Source organism: Macaca nemestrina, chromosome 7 (genome assembly GCF_043159975.1).
Source record: "Macaca nemestrina isolate mMacNem1 chromosome 7, mMacNem.hap1, whole genome shotgun sequence".
Classification (NCBI taxonomy): domain Eukaryota; kingdom Metazoa; phylum Chordata; class Mammalia; order Primates; family Cercopithecidae; genus Macaca; species Macaca nemestrina.
Genome location: NC_092131.1, coordinates 175974136 through 175987320, shown reverse-complemented (window position 1 = coordinate 175987320; position 13185 = coordinate 175974136). Strand labels below are relative to the sequence as shown.

Genomic DNA, 13185 nt, shown 5'->3' with positions numbered 1-13185 from the left:
TCTACAGAAATAAAAAAATGTTTGTAAGAGAATACTATGCACAGTTGTATGTCAAAAAAATTGGGTAAGCTAGATAAAATGGGCAAATTCCTAGAAACAGAAAACCTACTAAGATTAAATCACAATTGAAGAGAAAATCTGAATAGACCTATAGCTGGTAAAAAGATTGATTATTAACCAAAACTCTCCTGACAAAGAAAATCCTCAGACCTGACAGCTTCACTGATTCTATTATTTATTTTTAATTTTTTTATTTTATTTTATTTGTTTATTTTTTTCTGAGACGGAGTCTCACTCTGTCACCCAGGCTGGAGTGCAGTGGTGTGATCTCCACTCACTGCAAGCTCCGCCTCCCAGGTTCACTCCATTCTCCTGCTTCAGCCTCCCCAGTAACTGGGACTACAGGCGCCGCCACCACGCCCGGCTAATTATTTGTATTTTTAGTAGAGACGGGGTTTCACTGTGTTCGCCAGGATGGTCTCCATCTCCTGATCTCGTGATCTGCCCGCCTCGGCCTCCCAAAGTGCTGGGATTACAGGCGCGAGCCACCGCGCCCGGCTCAATTCTATCATAATTTAAAGAACAAAGACGAATCCTTCTCACATTTTTCTAAACAAATGAAAAGAGGGAATACTTCCTGACTTATTCTAGCAGGCCAGATTACCGTGATAACAAAGCCAGACAAAGACACTACGAAAGAAAGCCACAGACCAATATCCCTTATGCAGAAAACTCACGACAAAATATGAGCGAACCAAATTCCACAGCACATTAAAAAGTCAATTTACCATTATCGAGTGGGATTTATTACTGGAATCCAAAGATAATTCAACATACCAAAACTGACCAAGAAAGAAAATACACCACATTAAAAGAAAGAAAAAAAATCATTATCTCAATCAATGCGGTAAAATCGTTTGACAAAATTCAACATCATTTTATGAGAAAAACATGCAGCAAACTAGAAATAGAACAAAACTACCTCAACATAACAAAAGCCACATATGAAAAACCCAGAGTGAACATCATACTCAATAGTGAAAGACTGAAACTTTTCCTCTAAGATTGAGAATAAGGTGATCATGTGTGCTTTCATGATTTCTATTTAACATAGTACTAGAAGTTCTAGCTAGAGCAATTAGGCGGAACAAACAAAATCAAAATTAGAAAAAAAGTTAAAGTGTCTTTGTTCACAGATTATATATTTTTATACACAGAAAACCCTAAGAATTAAAAAAAAAAACTTGCTAGAACTAATGAATGAATCTGACAAATTATCAGAATACAAAGTCAAAATACAAAAATCAGCTGCATTTCTATATATCTATAATAAACAACCCAAAAAGAATATTATGGAAACATTTCAATTTATAACAGCATTAAAAAGAAAATATATACTTAGGAATTAAATTAACCAAGGAAGTCAAAGATTTGTTCAATGAAAACTACGGAACATTATGGAAAAAAATTAAGGAAGACATAGATAAATAGAAACATATTCCGTGGTCATGGATAGGAAAACAATATTGTTAAGATGTCAATACTACCCCAAATCATCTATAGATGAAACACAATTTCTATTAAAATGCCAAAGACATTTTTAACAGTAAAATTTTAAAAATCATCTTAAAATTCATATGCAATTTCAAGGGACCCAAAATAGCCAAAACAATTTTGAAAAAGAACAAAGCTGGAGGACTCACACTTTCTGATTTCAAAACTTACTACAAAGCTACTTAAAACTGTGTGGAATTGGGATAAAAATAGACATATAGGCCAATGGAATAGAACACAAAGCCCAGAAGTAAACCCTCACATGTATGATCAAATGATTTTTGACAAGGGTGCCAAGACTATTCAATGGAGAAAGCGCAGTCTTTGCAACAAATGATACTGGGAATACTGGATGTTCACATGTAAAGGAATGAAGATGGACCCCGACCTAACACTATGTACAAAAATAAACTCAAAATGGATCAAAGATCTAAATACAAAAACTAAAAGTAAAAACTTAGAAGAAAACATAGGGCAAAAACTTCACTACATTGGAGATGGCAGTGATTTCTTGGATAAGACATCAAGATAAAGAACAGACAACCAAAGAAAAAATAAACAAATGAGACTTCATGAATTTTTTTTTAATTTGTGCATTCACGTATAATATCAATAGGGTAATCAGAAAACCCACAGAATGGGGGGAGGTATTTGTAAAGCATATATCTAGTAAGAAATCAATATCCAGAATGTATAGAGAACTCCTAAAATTCAACCACAAAAAAACAACCAACCAACCAACTCAATTTAAAAATTGACAAAGGACTTGAATAGACATTTCTCCCAAGAAGAGATACAAATGGCCAATAAACACATGAAAAGATGTTCAACATCACTAATAATTAAAGACATGCAAATCAAAACTACAACTAGATACCACCACACACCACTTGGGATGGCTCCTATCAAAAAAACAGAATATAAATGATGATGAGGATGTGGAGAAATTGTAACCTTTGTGCACTGTTGGTGGGAATGCAGTGATACAGCTACCATTGAAAATAGTATGTCAGTGCATCAAAAATTTGAAAAAGAACTACCATATTATCCAGTAATTCAACTATCATATATACACACAAAAGAATTGAAAGCAGAATCTTAAAGACATTTGTACACTAATATTCATAGTAGTATTATTCACAGTAGCCAAAACACAGAAGCAGCCCTAGGGTTTACGACAGATGAATGGATAGGCCATGTGGTATACATGTGTAATGAAATATTATTCAGCCTTAATATGGAAAGAAATTCTGGTATACGCTACAGCATGGATGAAGCTTGAAGACATTTTGCAAAGTGAAATAAGCTAGTCACAAAAAGATAAACATTATATGATTCCACTTATGTGAGGTACCTAAGCAAAATCACAGAGACAAAAAGTAGAATGCACTTTGCCAGGGGATGTGGGAAGGGAGGAAATGAGGAGTTACTGTCCATTGGGTATAGAATGTCAGTTTTACAAGACGAAGAGTAATGGAGATGGATGGTAGTAATGGTTGCACAACATTTTGAATGTATTTAATGCCACTGGACAGGTTAAATACACTTAAAATGGTTAAGAATACATTTTACATTGTGTGTATTTCACCACAATAAACAAAATTGGGGTGAAAAGTTTGTTTGGAGGGATGCTCTTGTCCGGCCATCAGGGAAGCAAGCTGGCAAATGAATCCCGCGAAGGCCGTGGTAAGTGTCCCCAGAAGTGTAGGGGCACAGGGAAGGGTCTCTGAGCAGACTTTAAGGACTGGTGATGTCATTGTGGAGAAGATGATGCCTGAAGACACAGGCAAGGGTAACCAATGTGAGAGCAAAGCTGAGAACTTGGAGTGTGCAGCGCGACCCACCGTCGCCTGAACACAGGGTGCGAAAGAACATCCAGACAGGACAGTAGCCAAACATCCTTTGCTATGCCCAAGAATGGTTTTTCATCACCAAAATATTTTACCAGAGGAATGGCAATCATTTCTGTACTTTGGATCAATGCAAACTGTGTGAAAAATGGTCCAGATGATGGAATGATTGAAGATATAAAACCAGATCTATCTGCCTGATGCAAAAACCAGAAAGGCCTGACCCAAAGGCCTGAAACAGTGGTATGCTGGCAACAGGTTAACACCAGTTCTGAGAAAAAAGAGAAGATTAAAGACCACAAATTGTAGCATTTGACAATTCTCATAGTGTAAATACTCCCACCTCAGCCAATTTCAAACTGCCAAGGTGACATGCGCTGTCTAGCAAAATTCCTGAAAATGGAATCTTTGAGTCTTGAGAGCTGCAAAGAGACTGAACCTGCCTTGATGCACTGTGACCTCAAGGAGATGAGGACGGGAAAAAAAAACAAGAGAGATTGGTCCCCTGGGAAGAGAGAGAGGAGAGGATCTTAAAAGACAGACAGTGTTGAAAGGCCACAATGCTGCAGAGAAGTAAAGTAACGAAAGGAATAAACAGGACTTTCGGATTTTGCAATTTAGGATGTACTTCCTGCCCCTGGTGCGGAGTACTGGGGCTGAAGTCTGTCTACAAGCAGCTAAGCACTGGCACAGGAAGAAACCGTGTGAGCCTTCCAGGAAGAGCTCACAGACAGCCACACCCGGCCCTGCTTATCAAACCCCTGATTAGAAGAAAAGCCAAGGAGGTAACAGTCTGAAGGTCTACACTGAAAGAAACCCTTCCTCTTCTGCTTTTATAATATTTACAGTTCTTAGAAATATTCCACCTACCTTCATGTTGAGGGGTGAAGCCAGCTGGACTTCCTGTCCAGTGGGGACTCGGGGACCTTTCCTGTCTTACAAGAGGATTGTAAAATGCACCAATCAGTGCTCTGTAAAATGCACCAATCAGTGCTCTGTAAAATGCACCAATCAGCGCTCTGTAAAATGCACTAGTGCTCTGTAAAATGCACCAATCAGCACTCTGTAAAATCTAACAATCAGTGCTCTGTAAAATGCACCAATCAGCGCTCTGTAAAATGCACCAATCAGCAGGATTCTAAAAGTAGCCAATTGCGGGGAGGATGGAAGAAAGGGCGCTCTGACACGACCGGAAGTGAACCTGGGGGAGGATAAATATGGGAATAAAAGCTGGCCGCCCCAGCCCCCAGCAGCAACCTGCTCCGGTCGCTTTCCGCGCGGTGGAAGCTTCCTTCTTTCACTCTTCACGATAAACCTTGTCAGCGCTCGCTCTGAGAGCTGTTCCACTCACTGCGAAGGTCCGCAGCTTCGTTCTTGAAGTCAGTGAGACCACGAACCCGCCGGCAGGAACCAACTGCAGGCACAATGTGATGCACCACGAGGTAAGTTAAAAAAAAAAAAAAAAAAAAAAAAAAAAAAAGGAAAACAAACCAAAAGCCTTTAGCTCAGGAGTCATGCAGCCTTTATCATCAGTTCTTTCCTTAAGGTGTCATGACCTCAGACAGGCTCCTTGCCTCCGCTGGATGGGCGGGGAGAAACCGCCTGAGAAGCGCAGGACGCAGCCTCGGGCGTCGGAGTTGCTCCCTGCCTGTGCATGGCCTCACGTGTGGGGACGGGTGGGCTTCACCCCACCTGGGGACAGAGAGAACCGGAGCCTGAAGAGGGTGAGGGATTCCTCCAAGTCACACATAAAAAGCAAAAAAGGCTCCGAAGCGGGTGAATTGTCTGAGCTCAGGAGTTCGAGACTAGCCTGACCAATATGGTGAAACCTTGTTTCTACTCAAAATACAAAAATTAGCTGGGTGTGGTGGTGCGTGCTTGTTATCCCGCGCTTTGGGAGGTCGAGGTGTGTGGATCATCTGAGGTCAGGAGTCCGAGATCAGCCTGACCAACATGATGAAACCCCGTCTCTAGTACAAATACAAAAAACAGCTGGGCCTGGTGGCGCATGCCTGTAGTCCCAGCTGCTCAGGATGCTGAGCCAGGGGAATCGATTGAACCTGGGAGGCGAAGGGTGCAGAGGTGAGCTCATGCCACTGCACTCCCACCTGGGTGACAGAGTGAGATTCCATCCCCCGCCCCGCCTCAAAAAAAATCAAAAGGCAGCGCAGAGGTTTCATTCCAAGATTTTTGGCCCATGCCCAGGGTGCCTCCACTTTACTGTCATCAAAACAATAAAAATCAAATGAGACAAAAGGATAGCGATTTGGAGGAAAATGCTTTAAAGTTTTACAAAGCAGTGTTACATTATTTGGTACCCAGTTTTTAAAAGATGAATAACCTCATGCTAAAACCACAACCTGCTCAGATCTGAATGGTTGTGTTCCCTCAAAATTCCTGTGTTGAAACCTGACCCCCAAGGTAATGGAATCAGGAGGTGGGGCCTTGGGGAGTGCTTAGGTCCTGAGGGTGGAGCCCTCGTGAATGGAACTAGTGTCCTTACAAGGAGGTCTCAGAGAGCTCCCTCACTCTGAGGACACAATGAGAAGCTGCTGTGTTATGAACCAAGCAGTGGGCTCTCGCCAGGCACCAAATCTTCCCACACCTCAAAGTTAGACTTCCCAGCTTTCAGAACTGTGAGAAATAAATTTCTGCTGTTTATAGGCCTCCCGGTTTATGGCATTTGTTACACTAGCTGGAACAGACGGAAACATTCCAGGCAGTACTGCAAGTGAGCGATGGGAAACAATGTTATACACGTTACCACGGGAGAGGACTGAACTAGTTCATTTCCACTGGTCCCTCTTCAACCCAGCAACACTCTTATTTTATGGGAGGGAAAGTATAGCCACATAAAAATCGACAGATGGGCTTTGATTTTAGCAGCAGGAAGGTGGGTCTCCTAAGTTTTCACTTTTCTTTCACTCAGATTTATTTTCACATCTGAGAGCCATTTAATTTGACTACAGTTAAGCTGCTTTCAAATTGCAGACATGAGCAGGGTCTCACTTAGTTTCAACTAAACAGGAGACCCGATTACAAGCAGCATTGTGGGCATCTGGTCCTGTGGCTGGTTTTCCTCAGCAAATGCAGAAAAACCATAGCAACCATCAGCACACAGTGAAACACAGCATCACCAAGTAGCTCGGTCAGTCGGTGGAAAGACTCTGTGTGGCGCTCAGGGCCCTGGAAGGGGGCATGGGGGAGGCAGGAGGGAGCAGCCAGTGCCCTCCAGGCTTCGTCAGGTGGGGCAATGTATTAGCTTTCCATGGCTGTGTAACAAATGCCACCAAATTAGCAACTGAAAACAACAGCCAATCACCATCTCCCAGTTTGCAAGTCAGAAGCTCAAGCAGGCTCATCTGGGTTCTCGGCTCTGGATCTCACACACCTCAATCTAGGCATCCCCAGGACTGGGCTCTGATGTGGAAGCTCAGAGCAGAATCTGCTTCTGAGCTCATTCAAGTCGGTGGCAGAATTTCATTCTTTGAGGTTGCAGAACAGAGACCTGTGCTTCCTTGTGGGCTGCCAGCCAGGGGCTGCTCTCAGCTTCTAGAGGCCACCCTCGTTCCTTGATATGTCCCACCCTCTCCTCAACCCCCTCACCAAATCCTCAAGCCAGCAGTGATGGCGAATCCCTCCCATACTTGGATTCTTATTTCCTTTTCTGCTACCAGCTGGAGAAAACTTTCTATTTGCAAAGGGCTTACCGGATTGGTTCGGGCCCACCCACATATATCCCACATCACATTGTGAGTTCAACTGACTTGGGATAATGATTACATCCAGGAGATCCTTCATGGCAGCCCCAGATTAGTGTCTGATTGAATAACCAGGGATGGAATCCTAAGGGTCATCTTTAGAATTACACTGATTAGAGAGAGTTCAGACAGCCCCGGGAGACTATGATGAACACAAAAGGGTATAAGACTGAGAGCTACAATTTACACACTGATCATTTCCCTTCCCGGAAACCAAGGAAGCCATCCTGGGGGAGGAGACTCTGATGTGGGCCTGGAAGAACCAGGGGACTTGAGGTACAGGTGAGGAACGGGGCAGGTGTATGTAAGAGGAGAAAAAGGAGGTATCAAGGCCAGGGAACACTGTACATGGTGGCTGGTGGACAAGAACAGTTACGATAGGCCTCTGAGGGAGCGGACTCACCCTAGAGTCAAGCCAACTGAGGGAAGAGGTGACCAGGTGAGTACCAGTTAAGCAGTAATCAGCAATACTTCCTCTACTACTTGCCATGTGAAAGGCCCACACACCCTTGCTCCTCACACTGAGCTTCTAATTAACAAAACGAGGCAGGGAGCTTCCAGATCTCACTTTCATAGGTGAATTTTGTGATACTGTTATAGTGTTAAAATACATTATCCTGGCCGGGCATGGTGGCTCGCCCCTGTAATCCCAACACTTTGGGAGGCCGAGGCGGGTGGATCACGAAGTCAGGAGTTCAAGACCATCCTGGCCAAGATGGTGAAACCCTGTCTGTACTAAAAATACAAAAAAATTAGCCGGACGTGGTGGCAGGCGCCTGTAGTCCCAGCTACTCCGGAGGCCAAGGCAGAGAATGGCTTGAGCCCAGGAGGCGGAGGTTGCGGTGAGCCGAGATTGCACCACTGCACTCCAGCCTGGGCCACACTGTCTCCCCAAAAAAAAAAAAAAAGCGTTATCCTTGTGTTAGTCTGCTCAGCTGCCATAAGAAAGGAACACAGACCAGGGGTTTACACAATAGATGTGTATTCTCTCCGGGTTCTGGAGGCCGGAAGGCTGAGATCTAGGGTGGTTCATTCTGGGGCTGTGGGAGAAGCTGCTTCAGGGCTCTGCCCCGGCCTCTGGAGTTTGCTGGTCTCTTTGGCGTTCCTTGGCTTGTAGAGGTGTCATGGCGATCTCTGCCGTCATCTTCACGTGGCATTCTCCCTGTGTGTGTCTGTCCCCAAATCTTCCCCCCCTCCGCTTTATTTTTTGAGATGGGGTCTTGTTCTGTCACCAGGCTGGAGTACAATGGCGTGATCTCAGCTTACTGCAAGCTCCGCCTCCCGGGTTCAAGCGATTCTCCTGCCTCAGCCTCCCAAGTAGCTGGGATTACAGGAGCCCACCAACAGGCCCAGCTAATTTTGGTATTTTTAGAAGAGATGGGGTTTCACCATCTTGGCCTGGATGGTCTCTAACTCCTGACCTCATGACCCGCCTGCCTTGGCATCTGAAAGTGCTGGGATTACAGGTGTGAGCCACTGCACCTGGCCAAATCTTTCCTTTTTTAAGGACATCAGTCACACTGTATTAGGGGCCACCCTGCCCCAGTATGACCTCATCTTAACAAGTTACGTTTGTGATGGCCCTGTTTCCATTCTGAGGTCCTGAAGTTTAAGACTTCAATGTATGACTTCATGGAGGACACAATTACCCCCATAACAGTCTTCTGTGCTCTAGAGACAGCCCTCATTTTTTGAGGGTAAGGATCGGATAACTTATACTTTATTTCTATAGATAACGTGAGGCAAATTCTACTTAGAGTTTGAACTCTTCTCAAAGTATGGTCCTCAGACAAGCGGCATCAGATCACCTAGCAGCTTGTTGGAAATGCAGTCTCGCCCCACACCAGGCCCACAGGGTCACAATCCTCATTTTAACAAAATTCCCAGAAAACTTTTTTTGTGTGCCTAAAAATTTGAAAGGCAGTATTTAATACACTTTGTCAGAAATGACTGGAAAATTCTTCAGGGCAAAACCATAATGTCAACCTCACACCACCATTTAAATAAATTAAAAATAAGTTTTTGAACTAGTACAGCCACTCCAGAGAACAGTATGGAGGTTCCTCAAAAGACTAAAATAGAACTACCATATGATCCACCAATCCCACTGCTGGGCATTTATCCAGCAGAAAGGAAATCAGAATATCAAAGATACATCTGCACCCCATGTTTTTATCTCAGCACTGTTCACCACAGCCAAGGTATGTAATCAACCCAGGTGTCCAACCCTGGATAAACAGGGAAAGAAAATGGGACATATGCATTATGAAATACTATTCAGCCATAAAAAAGAATAAAATCCTGTCATTTGCAGCAACGTGGATAGGACTAGAGGACATTATGTTAAGCGAAATAAGCCAGGAACAGAAAGTAAAACCGCATGTTCTCACTCATCTGTGGAAGCTAAAATAAAGTTGATCTCATAGAAGTAAAAAGTAGAACAGAAGATGCTAGAGGCTGGGAAGGATAGGGAAAAAGAAGAAAAGATTTGTTACGGGATGCCCATTTACAGCTAGTTGGGAGGAATCAGTTCTAGTGTTCTGCAGCACTAGGGGTTGGTGGGAGTTAGTAATATGTTACAGTTTCCAATAACTAGAAGGAGGATGTTGAATGTTCCCAATACAAATAAATGGTAAATGTTTGAGATAATGGAAGTGCTCATTATCCTGATCTGATCACCATACATTATATGTATGGAAACATCACAGTGCACCCCATAAATACATATAATTATTATGTGTCAAATTTTTTTATTTTAAGTAACTGTTTTATAAGTAAAAAATGAAAAGAAAAAAATTAATAGCTTTTGGGAGAGGTGGCTCGAAAACTATGTAGTATACTTCTGTTAAAGAGATAGGTGGGACTCTGAAATAAACGAAAATGGTTGGTTTTTTTGTTTTTTTTGTTTTTTTTAAAGATACAACCAATTGAAGATGGAGGAGAGTTTTTGTTTCGTTTTGGTTTTTGAGACGGAGTTTCCCTCTTGTTATCCAGGCTGGAGTGCAGTAGCGTGATCTCAGCTCACTGCAACCTCCGCCTTCTGGGTTCAAGTGATTGTCCTACCTCAGCCTCCCGAGTAGCTGGGATTACAGGCATGTGCCACCACCATGCCCGGCTAATTTTGTATTTTTAGTAGAGACGGGGTTTCTCCATGTTGGTCAGGCTGGTCTCGAACTCCCGACCTCAGGTGATCCGCCCGCCTCGGCCTCCCAAAGTGCTGGGATTACAGGCATGAGCCCCCGCGCCTGGCCCCGAGAAGAGAGTTTTGCATGTTTATTTAAATAGTGTAGATTGGGTGCTAGACAACATTCATTCACTCAGCACATCTTCATGGAGCCCCACAGTGTACCGGGTTCTCCAGTGAGCAGAACACCCACTGGAGTCCTGACCAGGCTACTTCCTGGGGTCATTAACGTCTTCAGGCCTCAGCCTTCTTTTCTGTGAAATGGCTGAAGTAATTGAGCTGCCCTCAGAGGTTTCAGGGATTCAACAAGGTCATCGCGGGGGCTTATCATAGTGCCTGGTGCAGGTTGAGTGCCAAATCAATGCTGTCCTGAAGCTGTTCCTGCAGGTTGCTGTTTGAGTCCCTCTTTCTCAACTGGGGGGGGGGGGGGGGCGGGGAATAAGTGACATGCACACAGACGTGGACGTCAGGTGGGATCTGTCCAGGGAAGGTGGGCTCTTCCTAAGTCAATGTGAGCATCTGGGCAGGTCGCTGACTTTACTGCACAATCCCAGGGGATGGCAGCCCTGCCCGAGGTCACCAGTGAGGAGCTCAGTGCCAGACATCCTGCAAACCTGCAATCTTATGCTGAAGCCTGCAGCTGGCTGGGCTGCACCCCTCCTTTCTGGCCTTGCCGTGGGAAGTTGGAGTTCGGGAGGCGATGTAAGGAGATAGTGGCATTTTGCACTTTTTCTTTTCCTCCCCTCTTTTGTTTTTGATGATTGGTCTCTTTCATTTAATTTTGAGTCCAAATTGTGGTTTTAAATTAGTCTGTTTCTTTGCATAAGAGATGTTTGTGAGAAGGAAAAGACCAGCCCAGGCCAGGCAGTCTGCCCTCCTGGCTAGCCAGCCAGCTGGACACACGGCCGTCTTACCTACCTGAGGACCTACAGATGATGGAAGCTAACTCCTAACTTCCAGGGCTTTTCGTGGATTCTTAGAAGATTCCGATCCCTGGAGACTCCTTTCGCTGTAATTCACGGTTGCGTTCCCTGGGTATTCCCACGGTGAGCCTTCCCAGCAGTTCCCAGTGCTGCTCCTTCTCCCACCTCAGGTCCAGGAGACATGACAGCATCGTCAGCATCCTGCCTGTCCCCAGTAACTTGAGGGTAGAGCTGGCTCAGGTGCCACTCACCTCCTGCCTCTGCCACCACAGCCTTTAGCCATTCTTGCTGCCTTTAGGATTCTCAGGCAGAGATATCTCCAGCTCCAGCCTTCCAGAGAGGACTTGGAAGGCCTCTCCCTAGCTCTGAAACAGGAGGTACGGAGGCACAGACGCCTTCCGGATGAGTGCCCGGGAAGAGGTGGGATGGAGCCTCCACACAGCCTCAGGCTCACGCCAAGGTCACCCCTCTAGTCCTCTTGGTTGGCTTCTCTCTCCCTCCCTGCCTTTCTCATTCTCCTGTGTTTTGTTCTCCAAGTGATGAGAGTAGAAAATGTGTAAGGAGAATTTTTTTTGTAAATTCTGCATGAAACAATCTGTCACCTCCCTTTGCAATCACACCTTGACTGTATTTGGTACGTGGAGGAAACTTCCATTTGAGCACCCTATTCCAAGCATTTTTGTGGCAGCAAACCCAACTAAGACAACTTTGAACACAGGGAAGGCAGACACTGAGCCACACAGAGGGAAACTGAGATTGCAGGTTGGCCTGCAGTGGACAGCGTCCAAAGGGCTACAGCAAACTAACACACTAGGACCCGAGTGGGAGAACACAGCTCCCAGTGGCAGGCAGGACTCTGTGAGTCCAGGAAGCAGGGAGGCAGGGCATCAGGCCCCACCTGCAAGATCAAGTTAAAGGGAGAACATGCACCTCAACAGGTGAGGAGGACCCCAATCATGGTGACATGGAACTGCCAGGGCCGTGTTAAAGGCTGTGGCTGGAAGACACGCACCTCCGGAGACCCACCTACACCTCTCATTCCAGGCCCGGGGTGCGTGCAGCCCATCCTAAACTTTCTGCAGCCACTTGAGTTGGCTTTGGGCAGCAGTTCTCCATCCTGGCTGAGTCATGGAATCCCCTGGGCAGCTTTTTAAAAATGCTACCACTTCCCTTTCCCCACACCTAAGAATTCTTATTTTATTGGTTTGTGTCAAGATATCTGAGACTGGGGAACTTACAAACGATAGAAATTTATTTCTCACAGTTCGGGAGGCAGGGAAGTCCAGGATTTAAGGCAGCTGCAGATTCGGTTGTCTGGTGAGGACCCACTTTCTGGTTCAGAGACAGCACATTCTTTCCATCACCTCGCACAGTGGAAAGGGCAAGAGAACTCTCTGGGTGCTCCTTTCTAAGGACGCTAATCCAATTCCTGAGGGCCTAATTCATGAGATGATGTAGTCATCTCCCAAAGGCACCACCTCCTAGTGCAGGTTGAGTATCCCTTATCTGAAATGCTTGGGACCAGCAGTGTTTTGAATTTCAGATTTTTGAATAATTGCATTGTGTATACTTCCTGGTTGAGCAGCCCAAATTTGAAAATCCAAAATTCTCCAATGACTTCCAGTTCCATCCATGTTGCTGTACCTGACAGAATTTCTTTCTTTTTTTTTTTTTTTATAGCTAAGTACTTTTTCATTGTATATGTGTATCACATTTAAAAAAATTCCTTCCTCTGTTGATTGACACTCGGTTGCTTCCACATCTTGGCTGTTGGGAATGGAACATTCCTTTCCAGTGGAACCATGGAAGTGCGGAGATCTTTTTGATATATTGATTCATTTTCCTTTGGATATACACCCCGCCGTGGGAGTGCTGGATCATAGGGTATGCCAGTGAGCGTTTCTTATGAGTTT

The 13185-nt window shown here is 44.7% G+C and overlaps 1 long non-coding RNA gene across 1 annotated transcript in view; it reads left to right on the top strand.

Annotated features, from left to right (window-relative positions):
* The first annotated feature begins 4620 nt into the window (after positions 1–4620).
* LOC105499075 (uncharacterized) overlaps positions 4621–13185 on the top strand; it is a 63246-nt gene continuing 54681 nt past the window's right edge. The window contains exon 1 of the long non-coding RNA XR_011606281.1: positions 4621–4846. This is a non-coding gene — a long non-coding RNA (uncharacterized lncRNA). The remainder of the gene's footprint in view (positions 4847–13185) is intronic.